We start from the raw sequence: 24370 nt of genomic DNA on the forward strand, positions 1-24370 counted from the left end.
ACTTCATCATCTGGCCACTGTTATCTCTCCAGCTTTGTTTCCCTCTTCCCTCTTCCCACTTTTCTTGTGCCACTATATACCTAGTCATGTGAACCACTTAGAGCTCCACAAAAATACTTGTGTGTTGGGGGAGAGTGGTGAGTATTTACATAGTCACTGAGCTCAGCTGTGGAAAAAATGAAACTTAATTTTTCTATAACTGACTCAAATTATTACATGTCCTCTTTTCTGCTCAGCAGTAGAGAAAAGTAATCTTGCAAAAAAAAAAAAAAAAGAAAAGTAATCTTGCCAATTCAAGGTAACTTGATTAATGCTGCTTTTTAAAAAAGTATCTTTTTTATTGTGATAAAATATATATAACAAATGTACCATTTTAAGGGTGCCTGCGTGGCTGAGTCAGTTAAACATCTGCCTTCGGCTCAGGTGATGATCCTAGGGTCCTGGGATGGAGGCTGGAGTCAGGCTCCCTGCTTGGTGAAGTGTCTGCTTTTCCCTCTCTCTCTGCCTGCCATTCCCCTGCTTATGCTCTCTCTCTCTCAAATAAATAAAATCATTAACAAAAAATAAATAAAGTGAACCATTTTAACCAGTTTTTAAAAAAGATTTATTTATTTGAGAGAGAGAGAGAGCACAAGCCAGGAGAGGGACAGAGGGAGGGGGAAATTCGACTCCCTGCTAAACATGGATGTGGGGCTCCATGGATGTGGGACCCCATAGATGTGGGGCTCAATACTAGGACCTTGAGATCATGACCTGAGCCAAAGGCAGACACCTAACCAACTAAGCCATCCAGACACCCTCCCCCCATTTTAACCAGCTTTAAGTGTATAGTTTAGTGGCAATGAGTTGTTCACATTGTTGTGCAACCATCAATATTACTCACCTCTAGAACTTTTTCATTATCCCAAACAGAAACTCCATATCCATCAAATAAATCTCCCTGCCCTCAGTGCCTGACAACTACCATTTCACTTCTTGTCTCTGTGAATTGCACTGGTCAATACTCAATGTCTTGGTGACTACTTGGTAACTCAGGGTTCTTCCCTGTTCCTTCTCCCCTGTGTCTGGAAAGATTTACGTTTCTAGGGAGATTCACAGCCTTGCTATTCTGTTGGCATGAATCTTGTCTATAGTTTATGTCCTTGGTCCTGCTATGGCTACTGGTTGACCTGTCCACATACCATCCATGTGTTCACACAGGTCTTGCCAGTCCACTGGCCCTCTCAGCCCTCTACACACTGCCCCAGCTCCAAGAGTTCCAGATGCACACCCAATCCTCACCTCAAACCCTACTTCGAGGGCTAGTCCCCAGGGGCCTGAATCACCGTTTCCTGTCTTGGGCACTTGGATCTTTTCCAGGACTCTTCCAGCAACTCTGGGTTATACCAGGAAGGCCAAAGGTCATTCATCTGCCCCTTGAATACCCTCTTCCTATCTGAGAAATCCATCACCCCCACCCCATTCTCAGAATATCAATCAGGGGTCAGGTAGTAGCTGAGCTAGCTGATTCTCTTACTGCTAGCTGTGACTCCTCTCCATTTGGGCAGAAGAAAGCTATTTCCTTCCAACCTATGGCATACATTTTCTCCTTCTATTTCAGGGCTCTTAACCTTTTGAGAACTCAGAACTTTTTTTTCTCTAGTTCTTACCATGGAAAATTTGAGTTCTCAAGACGATGTTTCTGCTAAGGATTTCTACATTTATTCATTTTTAGAACAACAATTTGTTGAGCATTTACTATGTCCCAGGCAACTTTCTAATCCTAGTGAATAAAAGAGACAAAGATATCTGTCCTCCCCATATAGTCCAGTGGAGAAAGATTGAGAATAAACAAGTTAAGTGAAATAAATGTCAGGTGGTGGTAAATGCTAAGGAGAAAAATAAAGCTGAGGAGAGGGACAGGGAGTATTTTTGTGGAGTTTGGAAGAAGGAAGTCAGAAAAGATCTCACTGAGGGGTGTTACCTGAGTAAAGGAAAGGCAGAGGTGAGGGAAACAGCCCTATCCGCAAACAGCAGATAGCTGGGGGAAGAATTTTCCAAGTTGAGAGCATGGGACGTGCAATGGTCCTGAGCGTTTAGTGGGGTTAATGCATTTGGGGTACAATAGAAAGGTCGGTATGATTGCCTTGGGTGTAAGTAAATAGAATGTGAAGTCCAAGAGACAGTGGGGATTAGGGGGAGGGGAGCAGATGATGCAGAACTTTCTAGGTCATTGTAAGGCATGGGATTTTACTCAGTGAGAGGGAAAGCCTTTGTAGGGTATGAGTACAGCAGAGGAGTGGGCCAACAAGTCTTAGATGGAGGGTTACCTACCATACTCAGCCACACTTTCTCTTACCAGGAGACCTTTGCTTCCTCTCAGCCTTGAACCTTCTTCTTTCCCTCCTGGGTGGTCTCACTTTGGCTGGCACTTCTTTCAAGATGCCTTGGAGCCATTTGACCCTCAGTTTGGGATTGGGAGCCCCTCCTATGAGTTCCCATGCAGAATGACCTAGCCCATAGGGCTATTCTGTGACGTTCATGAGTTAGCATGTGTAAAGGTGATTTTAATCTATAAAGTACCATTCAAGCATATCTCCTGCTTTTCCCTCCTTCTTGTTCTTCTTGCTGTTCTTTCTTATTTTCAAACTTCTCTCTCTTCCTTATTTAGCAGAGGTCCTTCATCTGAGGGCCAGTGGAAGGGTAGGCAGCATTTCCTGTGTTTGGGTGTATATGTTCTGGGGGACAAGCTCCAGAGCGTTCATCAGTGTCTCAGGAGTACTTGACCCAAAAGAGGTTAAGAATGACTATAAATTTTCTTGACACAAAAGCAAAATAAGATGGAGGAGATTTTATTCTTTAGCTCTTCATCATTCTCTCTGCCCTGTTTAGTATTTCTAGAACACAGATACAACCTTAAGATGTTAAACCAAACTTTCAAATCTAGATTGAGGCAATATTTGAAATCTAAAGTTCAACCTCAAATCAATCTCTTCTCTCAGAGTTGTTTGTCCCCAGGAAGGCAGCTCCATTACACAGGGCCTCCTTTAAATGCTGGGCAGAGTGAAAGGCCAGGTCCTCTGTGCGGCTCCACTTTCCATAGGGGAGCAGTTGAGGCAAGAAGGTGCTGAGCAGGATTTGCACCAAGGACCAGAAGCACTGTCCCTACAGTCCCTGGAGAACTACCTCCTTGCCTTGTCAGCTGCTCTGCTCAGCATTTCCAACTGCTCTGTCCCAGTGAGAGCTGAGCCTCCTGTGAGAAGTGATCACTATCACTCAGTTTAATTCCCATTTAATATAGCGTCAAGATAAAGACTGAGGATTCGTGAATCCAGCCTGTAACGGGACAGAGCAAATGTGTGAGAATAAAACATCTCCTGACCTTGCCATCAGAGACCACGGTTTTATTTATTTTCTTAGGAGTGGAGTGTCTGGTGGGGTTTTCTGCCCATTCCCCCTTTCTTTGGTGGTGGTTGTTGTAGCTCAGTGGGGCATTAAATTTAGGGAGCTGTCTGATCTGTCATAGCCGGGCTGGCGGGAGTGTGGATGATGTGACCCAGAGATATAGGCCTATGAGGTTTGTTATAAATTCTTCAGTCTGCATCTGGAGCCCTGAGGGAGGGCTCCAACCCTAGCATACCCTGAACAAGTGTGGAGTCGTAAAAGCAGTGTCATAATAACACTCACAGAGTGCATTTTGAGGCCTTGACTGCATTTGGGTATCCCCCTTAAAGCAGGTCCCAGGAAGCATCATTGGCTTAGGGAAGTGAGACTGGGAAGGAAAGAAAGCAGATCCAATGTGAGTTAATGAGCAGGTCTCTGTGGGCAAGTTGGGGTTCAGTCCACAGGGGTCCTTGAGAGACGGTGCCTTGGGAAAGGGAAGAAGATGGGATATGTATTCATAAACTATCATGTCTCACTAGTGGGGGGTTGTTCCCTGGGTCGTTTTTAGCTTCTCTGACACCCCACTCTGCTATATCTCCATTGGTTTTCAGTCTACTTTTTGGGCTCCTCCTTACAATATCCATCATTAAATCTAAAAGTGCTTTAGGCTTGGTCTCCCTATTTCCTTAGTTATCTATACCATCATCTTACACTATCTTATCTGCTCCCTTGGCTTTATTTCCACCTGTACACTCATGACTATAATTGCTGGCTTGGGGAGACCACTAGCAGGCCCCCAGAACTGTTTCCCTTTCTTCCATCTTTATTCAGTTGCAGCCAGCCCCTGAGCTTCCTAGCTAGATGCAACATTCTCTACCAGTCTTGTGGCTGGCTATGGCCAACTCTGAGGTTTGACCAAGTTTGAGCCAGTTGGTTGAGAGCAGAAGTGATGTGGTTAAGTCTCAACTTTTGGTTAAGTCCAACTTAAAAACAAGTCATTTGCCTTGGACCTTCCCTCCTCCTTTCTTCCCATGGGCTGGGATGCAGACAAAGCAGTAACCTAGCTTTGTCAATCCCAGTGAGGGCACACTCTGGGGATGGTGGAGGGAATAGATAGAAGAGCCTGGGCCCCTGAATTACCTTGTGGAGCAGAGTCATACCATACTAAAATTTTATTTTATTAAACATCTGTATTTCGAGCTTTGTTACAGCAGGTTAGCCTGTAAATGAAATAATAAACTAGACCAGACTTCTCTTCTGAAGTCCTGACCCATTTAAGCAAATTCAACTCCACATTTCTACTTGGATGACCCTTGATCCCTCAATTAAAACGGAATTCTTGGGGTGGCTAGATGGTGCAGTCAGTTAAGCATCTGACTACATTTTAAAGATTATTTATTTATTTATTCGAGAGAGAGAGAGAGAGAGAGAGAGAGAGGCAGAGACACAGGCAGCGGGAAAAGCAGGCTCCATGCAGGAAGCCTGATGTGAGACTTGATCCCAGAAGCCCAGGATCACACCCTGAGCCAAAGGCAGATGCTTAACTGCTGAGCCACCCAGGCATCCCAAGCATCTGACTCTTGGTTTTAGCTTGGGTCATGATCTCAGGGTTGTGAGATTAACCCTTGCATCGGGCTCCATGCTCAGCATGGAGTCTGCTCAAGTTTCTCTCCCTCCCCTTCTGCCCTTCCTGCACATGCTGTCTCTCTCTTTCTCAAATATATAAATACATCATTAAAAACACTAAACTCTTAGTTTTCACTCCCTTCCTCCTGTAATGTCCCTCTCCAACATTCTCCTTTTCTGTCAGCATCATGTAGGCTGATTTTCTATATTACCAGGATGTTGGTGTTTATTTTTAATCCCTCCCTTTTTCTAAACTCCACTTCCAATCTATAACACAGTTCCCATTGATTCTATTTTCAAGATATATCACACATTCACTCACTTATATCTTTTCTCCCATAGACATTCTGATGTTTGGTACCTTGAAATAGGTATGTATATATCTTCAAAAAGCACATAGTATTTTTGTATGCAGTTGTTTTGGTTTATAATAGAGATCTCATTCTAACTTTTGTAATCAATATAAAGCTTTCTTAGATTTTATCTACATTACCATATGAACCTCTAGTTCATTATGTCTGTTGCTTCTGTGTGTTTTGTAATGAGTTGGCATCATATTTTGCTTATCCATTCCCCTAATTATGCATGTCTCAGTTATCACAAAACCTCTGCTAGAAAAAAAAATGTTACAAAAAAAAAATCCTCACACATATTCCTTCATGGACCTGAAGGGTGTGAACTCTTCTTGGATGTGTACCTAAGTGGGATTTCTGGGTCACAGACTATAAGCATACTTAAAGAGTACTAGGTTGCTTTCAGGATGGCTGCACCGTTTTTTTTTTTTTTTTTTACCTTTAGTCAATAAATGTTCCTTCCCCCAAATATTTGTCCATTATGCTCAAGATATTGGTACTGTCTGACTTTTTAATTTTGCCAATTTCATGGATATATAGTGGTATCTCATAATCATTTTAATTCCATTAATTAGACTGTTAAACAGTTAAGTAAACTAAATCAGTGATTTGGTTAATTGTGTCAGTGTGAGCATCAATTCTCATGCTTATTGGCCATTCAACCTCTACTTCTTTGAATTGACTGTTTCTATTTTTTTTAAAACATCTTTTCCTATTGGGTTTCCTGTCTTATTCTTGTGTATTTGAAGGGAGGCGTTCCTTTTGTCATGGGAACTATCCCAACCAAGTACTGTTCCTGTTTATATTTATGTTTATGAGGATGTTGGTAAAGCTCAAACAAACCATAGGAATGAAGGACTTACAGTAGTTAATATAGGAGAAGGAGGTGGGAGGAACGAGTCATACAGAAGTGTACCACTTCTCAGAGCCTGCGCTGTGGCCATTAGAACCATAGTCACAGCACAGGGCTGTGCTACATGGACCACCTCTTTGTACAAACCAACCTTCAACAGTTCATTAACAATAAGGGTGTTAGTAATTGTGCACTGAAGAAGTTTTCATTAAATGGTGCTTTAAAATTTTCAGCACTCTATTTGGGAATGCACCATTAAATTGATTGGCCCATTAAAAATCAGTGGTTAAAAATGAGTTCATTGTTAAAACGGAAAAATAATGATAATGATACTGACAGTGACTGAAACAATGGACCATCCTGCTCAAAATCAAAAGAAGCAAGCCATTAACATGTGAAATGTAAGACGTGCAAATGAATTTTCCCACTGTTAGGTCCAATGTTGATGATTTACTTTGAACAAAACAACATCATTAATCATGCTAAAGAAATGTGGTTAGTTTCCATTTCATTCACTTTGGAATTTTTGCTTGTGTTTATAATTTGCAAAATGGTTTTTATAGGTTTTTTTTTTTTAGATTTTGTAACCATGAGAATTTTATAACTATTTTTATGTTTCTACAGTTTATTTTTTTATTATTATTTTTTTTTGTTTCTACAGTTTAAATAACATTGTAATAAAAATAATTTTGACAAATACTGGAGGTCTGTAATAATTTTTCCATTAAAGTTTGAGAAATGCTGTGTACACTTAGTGTACTGAAATGTTCATGTGTAGATTATAGACTATTAACTGTTTGACAGAGTTAGGGGAATGGTGGTTACCAAAATGAATTAAAAAATATTAGGCACCACAGACAATTCAATTATGTGTGAATTTGAGGGGCAGACCAGAGCAAGGTTAACATATATATAGATTTGTGGCAGCCATTCCACTCTTTTTATAGAGTCTTCCTGTAGAGGCTGGAATGCCAAGAACTATATTTCCTGATTCCCCTACAGGTTAAGTTCTAGATACGATCTAGACTTAGCCTATCAGGTGCATTCACATGAGTGTAGGAAGGCTGAAGTGAGCAAATGTCTAGCTACTGCTCTTTCCGTTGTCAGCATACTTATGGAGCCATATTGGTCTCAGGGTCCAGTCATTGTCTCTAAGGGTGTCAAAAGGCAGGGTGCCGTGGGGCATGCTTCCAATGGTATAGATCATGGCAGATGTGATGGTCTTTTGACTATGGGACTGATGAAGTCCCCAGTGCTCCCTAACTGTAAAAGACAGTTGCTTTTTGGTGGCTCGGCTATTCCCATGATTTTGAGAGTCATTTGGGAAAGTTCAACTTGTTTGTTGAGTACTTTCAGTTATCTTTTAAGCTGTGGGTATCCTATAATAATTCATTCCAGCATAACCTGGCTAGAATAGCTTCTCTTCTTTGCATATAAGACTAAGTGATAAAAAGTCAGACCCCTGTAGAGTGAGATTTTTCTGGTTATTAAAACCAATTTCTGCATAGGGTGTGATCACCTTTTTTGTGCAGAGGGTATGATTTTTCATCTTTGCCACCAGGTAGCCAGAGACTGTGTGTACTCAGTGGCACATGAATAGCACAAGCTGTGGTCCCTGAGTTCAGGGATGGATGAGATGTGGTGGTAGTATCTGTGGCTGGCCAGGGAAGCTTCATGGAAAAGATGGAATCAGAATTGAACTTTTTTTTTAAAGATTTTATTCATTCATTCATGAGAGACACAGAGAGAGAGGCAGAGACAGAGGGAGAAGCAGGCTTCAGGCGGGGAACCCAAGGTGGGACTCGATCCTGGGACTCTGGGATCACGCCCTGAGCTAAAGGCAGATGCTTAACCACTGAGCCACCCAGGTGTCCCTGAGTTGAACTTAATTAAGGAGTTGAGTCTAGAGAGGAGGCAGGCAGGAAGAGAGAGGACATGGGAGGAGGGGAGAACAGCAGATACAGCATGCAGATGTGGAGGGACAACTTTTGGCCAGATATTGGAAAACCTTGAATACCAGGAAGATGTAATAACACTTCATTGTCTAAACATTGGAGAGCCATTTCAGGTTTTGAGTGGAAGTGATGTGATTGAAGCTGTGCTTCTCACCACAATTCCTTCCCTCAGCCTTCTCTTGGGCATAAAGAAAATGTTTATATGATAAGCTTTTGGAATGAATGGTTATATTTTATGGGGTGAGATTGGGACTGAGATATTCTTATGTGGCCCATTTATTTGGAACTTCAGAAAGTGGGACCCATGGGAAACTTAGCATTGGATAAATCTTACCTGGAAGGAAGGGCAACATCATTCCCAGCAAGCAGCTAGCCCATGTGGTAGCTACTAAAGGAGAAACCAAGCTTCCACACAGGTTCCAAAGAGCTATATCTCAGCTTTGGGCTATGTAAAATAAAAATAAATAAATAAATAAATAAATACATACATACATACATACATAAATAAAAGAAAAACAAACACCTCTGCAAAGGATGTTGTGCAACTTTAATTTCTCCAAGAGACAACGTGGGAGAGATTTGATTGTAGGACTATACTTTCTCTGAGAAAACAATGGAGGGCGGATGACATTTTTGGAAATTTTGTATTTTCTAAGAATTTTATTTAATTTTTGTGTGGAAACTTTGTGATGGTCTGATGAAAATTAATTTCATTTTTATCTTACTGGTTTGGGGTTCAGCTCTTTGCATCACATTCTCTGATGAACTAGATTGGATGATGTAGCTGGGATACAGAATGGGGGAAAATTCTTAGGTAGTAGGCTTGGGAGTTAAATGAGTGGCCTTTCTTGACCCACTTCATTGTTTATGGAGTGAAAGTAAAGAAGAGAGACCACAAGAATGAAGGAAGAGGTATTCCTGATACTCTGGATTTTCTCCCCTGAGTCAGTTCAGATTTGACTAACAATAGACCTGACTATTAAGCCCAGTGGTTGGGAAAAGTAAAAAAGCGTGGGTAGCTTTCTTCCTTTCTTTCTTTCTTTCTTTCTTTCTTTTCTTTCTTTCTTTCTTTCTTTCTTTCTTCTTTCTTTCTTTCTTTCTTTCTTTTTTTAAGATTTTATTCATTTATTCATGACACACACACACACACACACACACACACACAGTGGCAGAGACACAGACAGAAGGAAAAACAGGCTCCATGCAAGGAGCCCAACGTGGGCCTCGATCCTGGGACTCCAAGATCACACCCTAAGCTGAAGGCAGGTGCCAAACCGCTGAGCCACCCAAGGATTCCCCATTGTGGGTAGGTTTCTAAATGGAGAAATATACTCATGGCCTAATCTCTCACCCATTTTCATTCCTTCTTGGAGGAGGAAACATCAGTCTAACACGTTAGGTGAGGGTGATCAGTATGGATGCGTGGACAATGATTTCCTTGCTCCCTCTTGACTCCACCAAGTATCTATGCCACCCTGGATGATCCCACTTCTAGATTCACACTAGACTTGTGCATCTCCCTCCAGGTATCACTGTGTCATGATAACACAGGGAGAAGTTTGACTTCCCAGGGTACCTTATTTTGTTCTATGTAGTCCTTTCTTGGTGACAACTTGATAATTTTCTTTCAATGCATGCACAAATAATGTTAAGCTTCTGTGATATCCAAACTACATAGACTAGACTTAACTCCTTCCATTTTTCCTTAAAGATGCCACTAATGCAAAACTAAACTACCTATATATTTTTTCTACTGTCCTTGTAATTTTGATTTTGTCTTTTTTGGTGTCAGCCCATTTTGCCTCAGATTATTTATTGTCTACTTGTTTCACAAATATCTTTTTAACCTGAGCATACAGATGCATTTTATAGTCATTTTCTTCCCCCTCATTATTGTCTCCAACATCCAGTTTGGAAGGAGGCTCCCTTGTCTTATTTCTTTCAGTGCTCTGTTTTCTTCCTCTTGTTTCCTGGCAGCTGAAAGAGTAAGCACATACATTTCTCTATTCTGCAGTCATATGCACATGTGTGTCCTCTCTTCAGTCTTGGGTCCTGGGCCATGGAGAGTTTTGTCTTGAGCTGAGGGGAAAGACATCTTCCTTGTCCTTGGTACTCAGACATGCTCTCTAGTCTTTTTTTTTCTACAAAGTCCTACATTAGGATTTTAATCCTGAAAATATGAAAACAGTACCTTGTTTTTCACTTGCCCCTGTGTATAAGGGTAAACTCATATCAGAAGCTCACTGAGACAAAGGTAAAATTTGGCATTTCTGGGTTCCCTAACCAGAAGTCAGTTAAATCCCATCATGTGTCTGGCAGATGATATTCCTGGGGATGGACTATGGTGGCAAGGGGCAGGAGGCTGCTGGCAATCACTGAGGCACGCAGTGATGAAGTCTCCACTGAAGGTGGTAGTGTGAGAGGAACAGTGGGTATGGGTGTGAGAGACAGTGGGGAAGAATTCGAAGGGCTTCAAATTGGTGATAAAAATTGGTCCTAAGGATGAGCAAGCAAAAATATCAGGAATAGGGAGCAAAAGGATAACTGAAAAGATGAATGACACAGATAACAAAAAAAGGAAAAGATGAAATAAAAATTATGGTTATAGGATAGCAAGAATTTAAGAAAATATATACAAAGATGTTAAAAACAGTTCTGTGGATAAGATTTTAGAACTCTACTTGCTCATGCAACTTCTCTTCAATTGGCACTCCCCAGGTAGATGTGGGGGCTGACACAGGTGTAGGGAAAGTCAACACTAGTTAGTCCAAAAGGGGGAGGCTTTTGAAAGGAGCTAGGCCAATGTTTCCAAATGTCTTCACTGCAGACCAGGTCAGTTGCTCTGAGATTACTATGCTTTCTGAGATCTCTGTGCCCTAATCTATTCTGAAGTAATGTGCAGCTTCAACCTTGTTGTCCTGGTGATGCCTTCCCTGATTCCTCCTGTCTTGTGTTCACCTGAAAGCAGAGCCTGAGCTAAGGGCTCAGGGAGTGACTGCTGGAAGCAGGAGTGAGGGACAGGGAAGAGGAGAAGCTGGTATACAGATGCTTTATGGAGATCTCGCTCCTGGGACTGTGGAGAAGGACCATTCACTGAAAAAGGAGGCAAGTGTCTCTCCAGCCTATCTCTTCCCTTCCTTACCACTGGTTGAGGGCTGCCTTAGGGAATGTCAGTGCCCTTCATTTCTGGATTGAGCTGGAGTGTGTTGACAGCTCTGGGGCAGAAAATGGAAAGACAGTGGTGCTTGAGATAGGTAGGACACAGTCAGTTTGTGGAACTGTCCACTGTAGCTGTGGTTGAAGTCATAAGTGGGATAAAGGGACATGGCAGGGCATCCAACCATATGCCCAGCTAATAACCTCCTCCTCTAGGCCCACCCTTGGCTTGCACCAACCATACCATATTGTACCAGTGCTGGTACTCAACTGATTGGCAAACATGGGTGTCCAAACACAGAACTGAGAACCCTACTCCCTAACCCCATGCCAGCCCTCAGCCTCTCTCTGAAATCTGTGGATGATCTCATAATCTAGCAAATAAAAGTTTAATTTCTGACTAGGTAGGTCCCTGCTCTGTTCTGACTGGTCAGGGACTTGTACCCCATTGGCTGTAAAACATTGTGAATATCACCTCTGATTGTAATCATCTGCCACATGTCTGTCTCTTTCATCAGATTGTGTGCCTTCCTGGAAGGACTGTTTTATTTATTTTTATATTCTCATCACCCAGTAAAGGGCATGCCACATTTGGCAACTCAATACTATAAACAGGAATGGTATCAAAATAAAAAATATCCATTTAATACCAAGGTTACCCAAGGCTTGGCTTAAGTCAGATAATGACTATTGTGCATGTGGCTTATGACTACATTGAACAGTGAATATTTCGAGTTACTTTAACCTTGGGCATAATCTTATTCTAAACTGTAACCTAAATCCATTATAAAGCTGGGTTTTCAAGATAATGTCTTGCAAACTTTGGTTCTTTGAGAGTGGATTTGATGTTTAGAAATGACCCAGATTTGCTCAGAGATAAGTCTGGCAAATTCCAGTAGTTTTTCAAAGTGAGAAAGACCTTTTTGGATTATAAATAAGGTATATGACTCTGAAGTAATGAGGTTTTTTTTCTTTTGTTGTTCTAAGCTTCATGGGAATGCATTTCTAAAGAATGAAGTTCAAAAATATTTTCAGCAATGGCAGATTTGTTCAAAATAAGTGCATAGCCACAATGAGATGCCACCTTCAACCCATTAGGATGGCTAAGATATTAAAAAACAACACAACAGAAAGTGACAAGTGTTGGTGAGGATGTTGAGAACTTGGAATCCTTGTACACTGTTGGTGAGAATACAAAAGGTGTAGCCACTGTGGAAAACAGTATGGGGGCTCCTCAAAAAACTAAAAATAGAATTACTCTATGATTCAATGATTCCACTTCTGAGTATAGACTCATAGGAATTAAAAGCAGGAACTTGAAGAGATATTTGTATACTATGTTCATAGCAGCATTATTCATGATAGCCAAAAGATGGAAAATAAACCCAAGTGTCTATTGAGGGATGAATGGCTAAACCAAATATGATAAATACATACATTGATGTATGATTCAGCCTTAAAAATTAAAAGAATTCTGACACATGCTACAACATAGATGAACACTGTGGACATTATTCTAAGTGAAGTAGTCACAAAAAAACAAATATTGCATCATTCTGCTTACATGAGGTCCCTAAAGTAGCTTCATAGAGACAGAAAGTAGAATGGTGGTTGCCAGAGGCAATGGCAGGAATGAGTTATTATTTCATGTGTCCAGAGTATCCATTTTGCAAGATGAAATGAGGCTTGTGGATGGATGGTTGTGATGGTTGCACAACAGTGTGAATGACTTAATGCCACTGACTGTACACTTAAACATGGCTAAGATAATAGATTTTATATAATGTGTATTTTTTCACAACTTAAAGAAAAGATATACTTGAAAAAATATAGGTGTACAGCTTCCCAAGGTGACTACTTTGAAAGGAAACACATGTTTGGTTGTTTAAGTACGTTTAGTACGATCAGTCATAGGAAATTATGGCCACAATTCATCTATAGGTGAACACATACCACATTCCCAAATGCTGAGACACATCATTATTTTCGATGCTTAAGAAGCTATAGACTAGCAAGTGAAGAAAGCAGACCATGATGGCAACATATCCTACTATCCATTTTCTTGCCTTCAAAGTTGCTAAATATCACTTACTACTGTTCATTTCTTCCCTTGAGAAGGTGGTTTGGTATCTTCTCTGGTGCAAGAATGTCATAAGTCAGTGGGTGATTATCACTCCAGAATGTAGAATGACTCAGTAAATCCAACCAGTACATGCTGCTAAAATCAAGAAAAGAGCCAGCTGTACTTCGTGAAGATAAAAACTAGCCACCTAAAATTCAGTTTTCACTGTTAATTTGCATTTGGGTTGCGTGAAAGTAGGCAGAGTCCCTGCTCCTCTGCCTTCTATCCTCTTGGACATTTAGCTTGGTTGGAGACTTATTCCTTAAAATCAAGATTTCTCAAGCTCAGCACTATTGACACTTGGGGTTGGATCATTGTAATAGTGGGCTGCCCTGTGCATTGTAGGATGTTTAGCAGCATCCCTGGCTTCTACTTCCTGGACACCAGTAACAATGTCCCCACCCCCATCCTGTGACAAACAAAACTGTCTCTGGACATGTTAAATGTCCCCGAGGAGCACCCCCACTCCCACCCACATTGAAAACCACTGCTTAAATGGAGGACAAACCACTCAGCACCTCTTTGAGAATAACATGACTTAAGTGGCAGAGAGCTTTGCCACGTCTACTGTGGCAGTGGAGAGCATTCTGCAAATGGTGTGGTTTTGTCAGATGCTGGAGGGAAACCCAGGCCTTTTACCCGAAGGCCATCCATGCCTCTTGTGGTGAGGAGGCAGCTGTTAGCTGAAGTTTCCTACTCTTCTGTGACTTTAGTGTGGTTTAAGGATGGAGCACAGACTTCAGGGCCATATGGTTCTGGGCTCAGATCCTGCTCTATGGGTAAGTTGCAATCCATCTGAGTGTGGGATTTCTCTATATAAATGGGGATTTCAAGCCCCACCTCATGGAAGAGCTGGGGGCAAAATGATGCATGAGGATATACTAATGACAAATCCTTACTTCTCCATCTTCTCCCCAAACCACCTGAGTCAGTTGTAGCAGACAGACGGTCCTCTGCTCAGGTCCTTTTGAATCCCTTTTACATTTCCATATACCCCTTCCCTAACATTTGTGTGCTTTGCTTTACACAGCAGCTCATGTGACTCTTCAGAGGCTTGGGCTATGGGAGCCACTTTGTGTCATGTAGAGAGATAGGAAAGTGTTTGGTTATTCACACCTCTATGTCTCTCTGTGGGCACCAGGAAATTATTCACAGGTGTAGAAATAGGAAGGCTCCGTTCCTTCTTTCAAGTTGGGTCAAACTCTCAGGCATAAACTCTAGCACTCATCTCTGGATTCAGGGTAAGGCTAGAACTTTGCCTCAAATCACCCCTGCTGGGCTTCTTCCTGTTTCCTGATGTGCTCCCCATTCTCTTACTCAGTTTCTCCTGGGAGCACTTCTTGTGTCAGTTGCTTGCACAAGAATCATCAACTCAAGGCCTCTTCTGGGGAACTGGGTAGTCTCCAAAAATGGCCTCCATCATTTCCTTCCTTCCCTATGCATGTTTTTCCTTACATTAAGAGGTAGATTCTAATTTCCCTCCCTTGAATCTGGGCAGGACTTATGACCTGCTTACCCAATGGCAAGGAGCAGAATGATGATCTGAGCCTGCTGAGACTAGAGGCCCAGCAGCTGCTACATGGGTCTCTTGCGCCCTGTTTGAACCCAGCCTCCATGCTGTGAAAACCCAAGCCATGTGAAGAGGACACTTGTAGGTACCCCAGTCATGGGCTCCATTTGAGCTTCCCACCTGTAGCCACCATTGATCACCAGCCATTAGGGAGACATCTTGGATGACCAGCCCAGCTGAGCCTTCAGACAGCTCCAGCTGCCATCTGACTATCGCTGCATGATGGACATCAAGAGAGAGCTACCCAGCTGAGCCCAGCTAACTCACAGACTCATAAGAGATCATAATAAACTGCTTTAAGCCATTAGTTCTCTGGATGTTTGTTTCACACCAATAGATACCTATAACAGGAACTGGACAGAAGACTCCAGTTAGAAGGATATTCTGCCAGAGGACATAAGATTGAGTAGGGATGTGCTCACCTGCCCCACTGGGCTAAGAACATTCTCAGGGCAGCTCTGCATGGGTGAAAGGGAGCGGGAAAGTTGCCGGCTACCTTAGAGATGTTGTGATGTACAGGTAGGATGGGTCCTAGTCTATTGTTTCCTCCCTGCAGGAAGGAGTAGGAAGTGAGACACTGTGTTCCTTGTGTGTTTCTCTCTGCTGAATCTCCCAGCAAGATGTTTATGTGTAGCTCCTTCCACAGCTCAGCTAATTAGCTGCTATGTCTGATTAACTACTTGCTTTCTAAAAATGGGTCTGTGAAAATGATACTTCCCTGTTCAAGAGTTTTATTGGCTTTGTGAGATGCTAGCACTTCATGACAATCTCAGGCCCAAACCCCAATGATGCAAAGATAAATATTCTCCCAAAATGAGATGTTGTTAGCTATGCTGGACAATCAATCTGCACAAGTCACTTGCTCAAGCTGCTGTCTCTCTGCCTGTGTCCAGGGGTGATGCAAAGTGAGTTAAGTTTTAAGCTGCTATTTACAATGTAGTCAGGGATCTGATCAGAAAGTAGGCAAATAGAGTAGAGGAGTGGATATGAGAGGGGGTCCAAGGTGAGGTTTTGGGGACCAGGGAAGATGACTCACTTGACCTTGACTAATCTTGTGTGTGTGTGTGTGTGTGTGTTATGTGTCAGGGGTTGGGGTGGATGTGTGGGTGTGTAACAAAACAACAAGAAGTAATGAAAAACTGCAACAAAAAGAGTTTCTCTTCACTCTTTCATACCTACTAATGGCAGGACATATGCTATAGGCTCAGAGGAATGGAGGCTCACTCTTTCTCTTCCCAGTCCAAAGAGCCAAGCAACTCAGATTTGTCATTGGTAGAGATGGTGCTGGCTCATTCCATTGTCCTCTGGCTTCTGAAATCACAGGTCTTGGGAAGAAGATAATGAGTGAGGGGAATTGGAGATCAGATTGAACTTCTCCCTCACCTCAGGTTCTCCATCAAAGTGCACCTCAACCCCCAGACCAACTTTGTCACAACCTAGTAAGGAAAATGAGAACTTGAACCAGAAGTGCTTAGCTTTGCTCATACACCAGGATGAGATTAAGTCTAACTGAGCCTCCAGGGGTAGAAGGTAATATAGTCATTACACTTCACAATTCAAAGAGCATTATAATAGTCCATGTGAACTGTAGTTAGGCAGTACACAACTTGTGCAGCTATGCTTAGTGGCCCAGGTAGAAAAGGAAGCAGTATGGACTTCTGTAAATGGCGCTGAGCTGGGACCTAGAAGTTGGTTTCTAATATTCCTCAAAACTGCTTGATCATGCCACTGTACTACCAAATAGCTTCTTTTTTAAAAAAGATTTTATTTATTCACTCATGAAAGACACAGACAGAGGTAGAGACACAGGCAGAGGGAGAAACAGGCTCCACATAGGGAGCCCGATGTGGGACTCGATCCCAGGTCTCCAGGATCACACCCTAGGCTGAAGGTGGCACCAAACCACTGAGCCACCTGGGCTGCCCTACCAAATAGCTTCTTAACAAAAATTCTTAATAGTGCTTCATGTTCTATTACTTAAAAATTCTTAATAGTGCTTCATGTCCATATTACTTCTGTATTCATCCCCAAAGTTTCATCACATACCCTGCTCCAGCCACACTGGCCTTCGTGCTGCTTTTCAAATATATCAAGTGTCTGTCTTTCTTGGGGCTGTTTCCCTTCTACCTAGAATGCTCTTCCCACAGGTGTCTGCATGGCACACTTTATTCTCGTCCTGTGCTCAAATATCAGCTCTTCAAAGAGGCCCTTTCTTTATCACCCTGTCCAAAACATTGTCCCAGGCACTCTCCACTTCCACCCCAGCTTGGGTTTATATCACAGTACTTATCATCATTAGAGAATATCCTGCATTCTCTTTGTGAAGGGCAGAGTCTTTGCTCTGTCTTTATCTTTAATCCTGAGAACAGTGCCTGGAATAGAATAGAGGTCCTCAAAATATATTGGATAAATAAGTGAGAAAATGTTCCTCAGGTCTGCCAATTGTGTGCTGCAACGAGTCATTTGGTCCCTTTGAGTAGCCCATCTGTTCCGTGAGGAGATAACAGGACATTCTGCCTCTGCAGTCATGGCTGGGCACTTTGCTTCTCCTCTTTTTGGGGCAAAGGACAATACAAAGATACTAGACCCTGCATAGGATGTATGGAAGGATCTAGGAGTGGAGGAAAGAAACAGCAGGAATAAAGAGATGGAGAGTGAGGGATGATGTAGAAAATGCTGGCTCAAGCTGAATTCCAGGCCAGATGGCATAAAAATGTCCTCCATGTTGGCTGTCAAAAGCAGGCAGAAAAATCTCACCAGGAAGTGTGGAATCCAGCTTGGGCATGAAGGGAGGTTCAAAGGCTCCAGAATGACCAAGGTGGTGGACAGTTGCACATGGATTCCACAGATCCAGTACTGAATAACACTGAATCACATTATGATAATTATGTCCTTATCAGTACTCCCACTGATACGTGAAGGAGAAAGTCTCCATCAGACAGTGGTAAGCTTTATTCTCTCTTTTTAATCTCCCTTTGCAGTGAAGAGGCCATGAGCCTTTGGCTCAGAGCCTGAAGCAGGCAACATTTCCAGATAGAGTTTAGTAATTCTGTTTGCTTGTAATTATTTTTTGTAATTACCATCCATTTATGGCAAATGATACTGAATCCCACTTCTCTTGGAAAGCTGAAAGGTCTGGCAAGCCCAGATCTTCTTTCCCTCACAGCCACAATTTACTGGGATGAGGAGCGGCCCCCCACTTTTGTTGGACAGTTCTCCAGAATCACCCCCACCCACAGCTACCACCTCATTCACTTTATAGAGAAACAAAGGCTGAGATTAAGGGTTGGCCCCAGTCATATAGAATAGAATATGTCTGGGATTAGAGCTCAGGTTTGCTGTCATCCATTAGAGGAGGGATTATTAATTATGCATGGGCATCAGCATCACCAGAGTAGTTTTTTAAAAAATGCATATCTAAATTGTTTAGAAGCCCTCCAGGTGTTTCTGATAAGCACTGCTTGATTGGTTTATATTGTATTGGCCTGTAATAAAGAGATGTCAAGGTTTGGCTACTCACTGGTACCATTTCTTTATGGACCTGTTAGGTTTCTCTGATAGTAAGCAACAGAAAGTAACATTTATTAGTTTAATTAAAAAAATAACTCATTGGAAGGATGTTGGGTAGTTGATAGAATCACAGAAAAAGCTGATCAAATGGGCCATGGGAATCAGCAGGGCCAGGAGAATCAGCAGATCCATGAAAATCTTAGTAAAAACTGGTGAGCTCTCTTCTTTGGGATCTTTCCATGAGATGTCTCTATCTCTCCGCTCAAAATTCTAATTTCTAGAAGAACCTCAATGTTCTCAGTTGAGCTATGTTCCTATCTCTTGGCCAAATGAGGTGGTGGGACATTTTGACCCATCAGGACCCCAGAAGAAAAACTGAGTTCTGTTAGCAAGGAAAGAGGGAGAGATGCTGGGAAGATGTAAACAGTAAGTGCCTACCACATTTTGTGAGGATCTCCTCAGATACAACTGAAATTATGTAACAGTTTCCATTTGGCTTGTTTTAGGAGCTCAGGATGGAGGGTTAATTTCCTATCTACAGATGGAAGCTTGAGTCTTTGAGATGATGAGATATAATTAGATTTTCAGGGGGGAATCCTTGATTGACATTTTAATGGAACCTAAGTTTCTTGACTTTTCTCTGACTTTGGAACTGATTTTCTTGTAGGTTGAGGAGACAGAACCAATCACTCCATTTGGAAGTTTTAGTTTTTTGAGCCTCAGGTAAGGAGATTTTTATTTTGAGCCTTGCTATGGTTCTCAGAACCTGTGCTAAACCAGTAACAGAATTGTATATTTCAGGGGATGAGCCCTTAGCTGGTGGGCCCAGATGCTTCCTGAATTAGGAATAGCCTACTTTTGGGGATGAGAAATGGATCTAAGCATTTTCAAGTTGAGTTTTGTGTGTGATGCTGGATCTTGATTTTGGCACATCATTTACAACTAAACCTATGTGACTAATCTTGTTTCCTTTTTCGCTTAGGCTGCCAGGATATCTTCAATTATACCAACTGGGCAGGACTTTGTTGAGATTTTTTTCTTCTCAGTTCTTATATCCTGTCCTAATTCCTATGTTTTCCTGTTTCTGTTGCTTATTGCACTATTTTATTATGTGCATTTACTACTACCACCTTCATTCCCTTTGTGGAGAAAAACTGAGTAGAAATATCATGACTCTCATCTGATGGTTAATAGCTGGGCGTTCTCAGGAAAGACATTCAAAATCTTTACACCTCAATTATCTATAAAACACCCTGCCAACCTCACTGGGCAGTTTTAAGGGTCAAGTGAGTTGATGTGTATGAGAAGGGTTTGTTCTGCAATATAATCCTACAAAGTATTATTAGGCGTTGTAGCAGCAGCATGATTAAGGGTAATATTTGGCTGAGGCACATGCAGATTTTACTTCAGTTCTGAAGTTCAGCCAAGCAAAAGGAAAGAAAAAACCAAGGGGCAGTATGTGCTATTTCCAAAATTGAGAGAGATGGGGGCCTTCAGCTCTGGGCCTTTCTGAATTCACCTCACCCTTGGTTGGCTCTGGCTGCTGCAAAGCTACTTTGGATCAACCTTTTCTGCTGTGAGTGCTAGTCTCATGGTATACCATGTGGGGTTCCTGAGCTGAGGAATTAGTTTTCCTAGCAATGTGTCTGCCCCTGCCCTGGGAATGCAGGAGGCCTATGAGATGGACTGCAGGCTTCTCTTGCACACCAGGTCAGAGAAGGGGGAGGCTGAGTCATTGATCTAGGAGTTGGCCAACTCAGCATCCCTCTGTCATCCTACTGTCCTGCTGGTAATCTAAACAAATGCCTGGGAATGAAAGAAGACATTTTAAGGGCCTCTTTGCTTCCACAGAATCTGTCCCATTCCATCTAAGAAAACATCCCATCTTTACTATGTATGAAAGTATTGGAGAGCACATCTTTTCACCTGTAAAAATTATTTGCATTTTCCCAGGAATATGAATATCGTGTTTGTCTTTTAGGTAACTTTTGGGGGTTAGAGTTTTCTCCTTTAATTGGGTTTGACACAGTTTCAATACTTTTGAAATAAACTCTTCCTCTTGGCCTGGGCTGATTTGGAAGATGTGCTTCCATCAGTATGGATACTTCCCAAGCCTGCTGTGGGTCACTGTCAGCCATAGTATATCTAAGGGCAGGAGGGTGCTGGTGAGTCTGGAGAAGTGCCAGTGATGAGCTGGTAGGGGGTGGTAGTCTGCCCTCACTGATGAACCACAAATTTCAATATCACAATTCCTAATTCTGCTTTCCCTCTCTTCAGTTAAAACTAGCCTTTGCTGGTTGAAGTGGAACATAGCTGCTGGCACCCTGGCCTGACTGTCCCCTTAGCTGCCTTTTAGACTAGTTTTCTTAAGGATCTGTTCAATGTTTGTAGCAGGGGTAGGGAGGTATTGATTTCCTAATAATAAAGGTCCTACATAGTGACAGATGCATTTACGCATTACCACTGGATCAAGAGTTTGAAGAAATTAAACAAAAATATTTCCTTTGTAAAGGAATTAATTTAAATTTCTTGCAAGTAAATTCTGCATGTTGAAAAAATCAATAGGTTGAAAAAAATCAAATAGGACTATAAGACTTAAAATATAAAACAGGAATATCCTTCTTGGCTCCTCTGCCCTTCCATGACCCCAAATACCCAAAGGTTTTCACCTCTTTTTTTTTACCTCCCTAAATAATATATATTATTGTATGTATTAAGCTATTGTACTATTTCTTTAAAAAATTTTAATTCTTCCTCTTTAAAACTGAGATGTAATTGACATAAAACACTGTATTAGTTTTAGGTATACAACATGATTTGATATATGTATGTATTGATGACATGATTACTGCAATTGACATCCATCACTACAAATAGTGACAAATATTTTTCTTCTGATGAGAAGTTTTAAGATCTACTTTCTTAGCAACTTTCAAATATACAATACAATGTCATTAACTATAGGCACCATGTTATACATTACATCCCTGGAACTTATTTATCTTATAACTGGAAGTTTGTAGCTTTTGACTTCCTTTTGTATGCTTGACTAAATATTGTACTATATCTTGATGTGTCAGTTTGTACGCTATTTGACTTCCCTTATGATGGTTGAGAATTTAACATCCCTCCACCACTTGCACTGTTCCTTTCTCTCAATCTCAACACCATAACGTTGATTAACAAGGTTAATCAAATCCTTGTTTCCATTAAAACTATAAAACTATTGCTCACTAATGGATCAAGTAGTATAATATGATCATGTTTCAATGCTTGAAAAAGTGCTCTTTTTCACTCTGCTTAATTGTCTATATATCCAAGGCGATTCCTCCATCCCCAGTGCATACCCAGTACCTCTGCAGATCTGTCAATCTTATCAATATTTCTCTCAAATCCATCAACTAACCTGTCATTCCCCTCCCACCCCCACACTGTTGCTGTCTTACCTGTGTGCACACCCTACCCATCACAACTACTTTCTAGGATGGCACAGATCCTTTATCCTGGCATATCTTGTCACTCTCTGCTCTGATTTACTGCTGTTCCTTCTCTCTCTCTCTCTCCCCTTTTTAAAGATTTATTTATTTATGAGAGAGAGAGAGAGAGAGTGTGAGAGCACAAGAGGCAGAGAGGAGGGAGGGGGAATCTCAAGCAGATTCCAAGCTGAGCCTGGAGCCAATGTGGGGCTTAATCTCTCGACCCTGAGATCATGACCTGAGCTAAAAATCAAAAGTCGGATGCTTAAGTGACTGAGCCACTCAGGCACCCCTGCAATTCTTCTCTTTATGGGTTTATGTTTTTGTCTTGCTAAAACACATTTTCTAGAGGCTTCCTAAAAAAGGATACATGGCAGATTTTTTTTTTTTTTGAGTCATTGTATGTGACCATGTCTTCATTCTGCCCTCATACTTGATTGTTTGTCTGGATATAGAATCAGCTGAATGTTCTCACCATTCTCACCTTTGTAGCCCTGGAGCCTAATACAGTGTCTGGTACATGGCTGCCCCTCAAATCCTGCTGAGATGCCTGAAGGGAGAGCTTGGAATTCCAGTCTGGCACTGTAGACCTCAGAGCCAATCTGCTCACGTGCTTCGCTGCCTCTGCTGAGGTGGACAGCTAGATGTTTTAGAAGTTCCTGGCTTCTTCATCAGCTGTGGCCCCTTTGCTGATGTCAAAAAATTCTAGGAAGTGTGGTTTAGTCAAGGAGAGATCAGTAGCCTTCAAGCAGCCATGGCTATGAGCAAACTTGTTGAGAATATAGAGACAGGGTGGGGTTAGTAAGATGTCTGTCTTACTAACAGACGTAGACTCTAGAGATGAATTGTCTAGGTTGGCACCCTAGGTCTGTCCCATCCTAGCTTCACAGCATCAGAAAATTTCTTAACCTTTCTGTGCCTCAGTGTCCTCATCTGTAAGTGGGGAAAATAGTGGTGTCAAACTTAGGAGGTTACCATGAAGATGAGATGAAAAAATTCATGAAAAACACTCAGAGCAAGACCAAGCAGATAACAACTGCTTGATAAATTAGGTAGTTGATATCTGTTCTCACATGTCCTGTCCTTCCTGTCCATCTGAGGCCCCATCCTTTTGTTCCTGGTTTCACCACTCAGGCCAACTGGTCAGGTAGCAAACATTTGGAATTTGGGATCAGAGAGTTTGAGCAGCTCGTCAACAGTGTGGCTGTAGACAAGTCACAGGACCTCTTGGAATCTCTCTTTCCTCACTGGGAAATGGTGAACTCCTTCCTCAGCTGCCATCACAGGTTCCAGCTCCTAGGGAAGATATCAGTATCCTTTAGAATCATCACTGCTGCCTTAGTCACATCGAGGGGCCTGTGTGGCCACTGGGAATCCCTGCTATACTCCTAGCCTGCCCTACTCCAGGGTGGTCTGCTGGACTGATTCCCAACTGCCAGAAGTTCTATTTCTTTTCCTGAAGGTTTCATCTGGCCACCAAAGTCCACATGACAGATCCACATTAAAGAATGGACATGCTAGGAATTAACACCCCCCATTTCTCCTTCCTCCCTCCCCAACTGGTTCATCTTCAAATCAAGACTGCAGGAATTGGTGTAAAAATGCCCCAGCTAATGTGCAAATAATGTACGTGAGCTCCCAGTTTTCTCAGGGGGTTAAACTCTAGTGAGCCTGTAGCCAACTTGCCAACATGGCATTGTTTATTCCCTAACATCCCCAGTCTCTCTCATTCCAAATAAACTGCTTGCACTTGAATCCTTATCTCAGGAGCTACTTTGTGGGGAGCCCATGTCTGATATAATTTACTAGATGATGCTTCTCAGCTTCTTGGAGGGACTTACATTATAAACGGTGGCTTGAGAAAACTCTGTCTCCCTGGGAAAAGTTTGCTCCAGCCCTGTAGGAGGAAACGAATTTCAGCTTTAGGCCTACTGCATGGGTATTTCTGATTAAAGACAGTATATAGCTCCATGTGGGCAGGTATGGGTAATAACTTCTCCCACCAACCCATAAGACCTGGACTACATGAAGAAGGGCCTTATTCCAAGAGGTATTGAAGGTTGGCACAAATTGGAACCATCCTAGAGCCTTCTGTCAGGGACCAGTCTTGGCACTCCTCATGCCCACCTGTCCACTGGCAAGCCCCTGAAAGCAGATGGGCCTCCCAAGAGCTGCAGCCCTTGACCTTCCAGCTCATGCTGGGCCCTTCACAATGGCCTTAAGGGGCAGGACAGCTCAGGCTCAGGAGTAGGAGGTCATCATTGTACAATTGATCACGAGGGGTGGAGTATTCTTTATTGGCTCCTTCATGGTTAATCATGGGAGTTAACAAGAGGGTATGTGGCTGAGAGCCCTGTTGTTGATTTTAATAACTGTCTTACATCTT

The 24370-nt window shown here is 42.1% G+C and overlaps 1 long non-coding RNA gene across 3 annotated transcripts in view; it reads left to right on the forward strand.

Moving 5' to 3' along the window:
* Positions 1–24370, forward strand: part of LOC144294376 (uncharacterized) — an 81371-nt gene that overhangs the window by 18274 nt on the left and 38727 nt on the right. Inside the window, exon 2 of one of the 3 annotated variants that reach the window (XR_013361777.1) lies at positions 19176–19231. The exons of the other annotated variants lie outside the window; for them this stretch is intronic. This is a non-coding gene — a long non-coding RNA (uncharacterized LOC144294376). The remainder of the gene's footprint in view (positions 1–19175; positions 19232–24370) is intronic. 3 annotated transcript variants of the gene reach the window in all.

The sequence above is a fragment of the Canis aureus genome, chromosome 22, assembly GCF_053574225.1.
Source record: "Canis aureus isolate CA01 chromosome 22, VMU_Caureus_v.1.0, whole genome shotgun sequence".
NCBI lineage: Eukaryota > Metazoa > Chordata > Mammalia > Carnivora > Canidae > Canis > Canis aureus.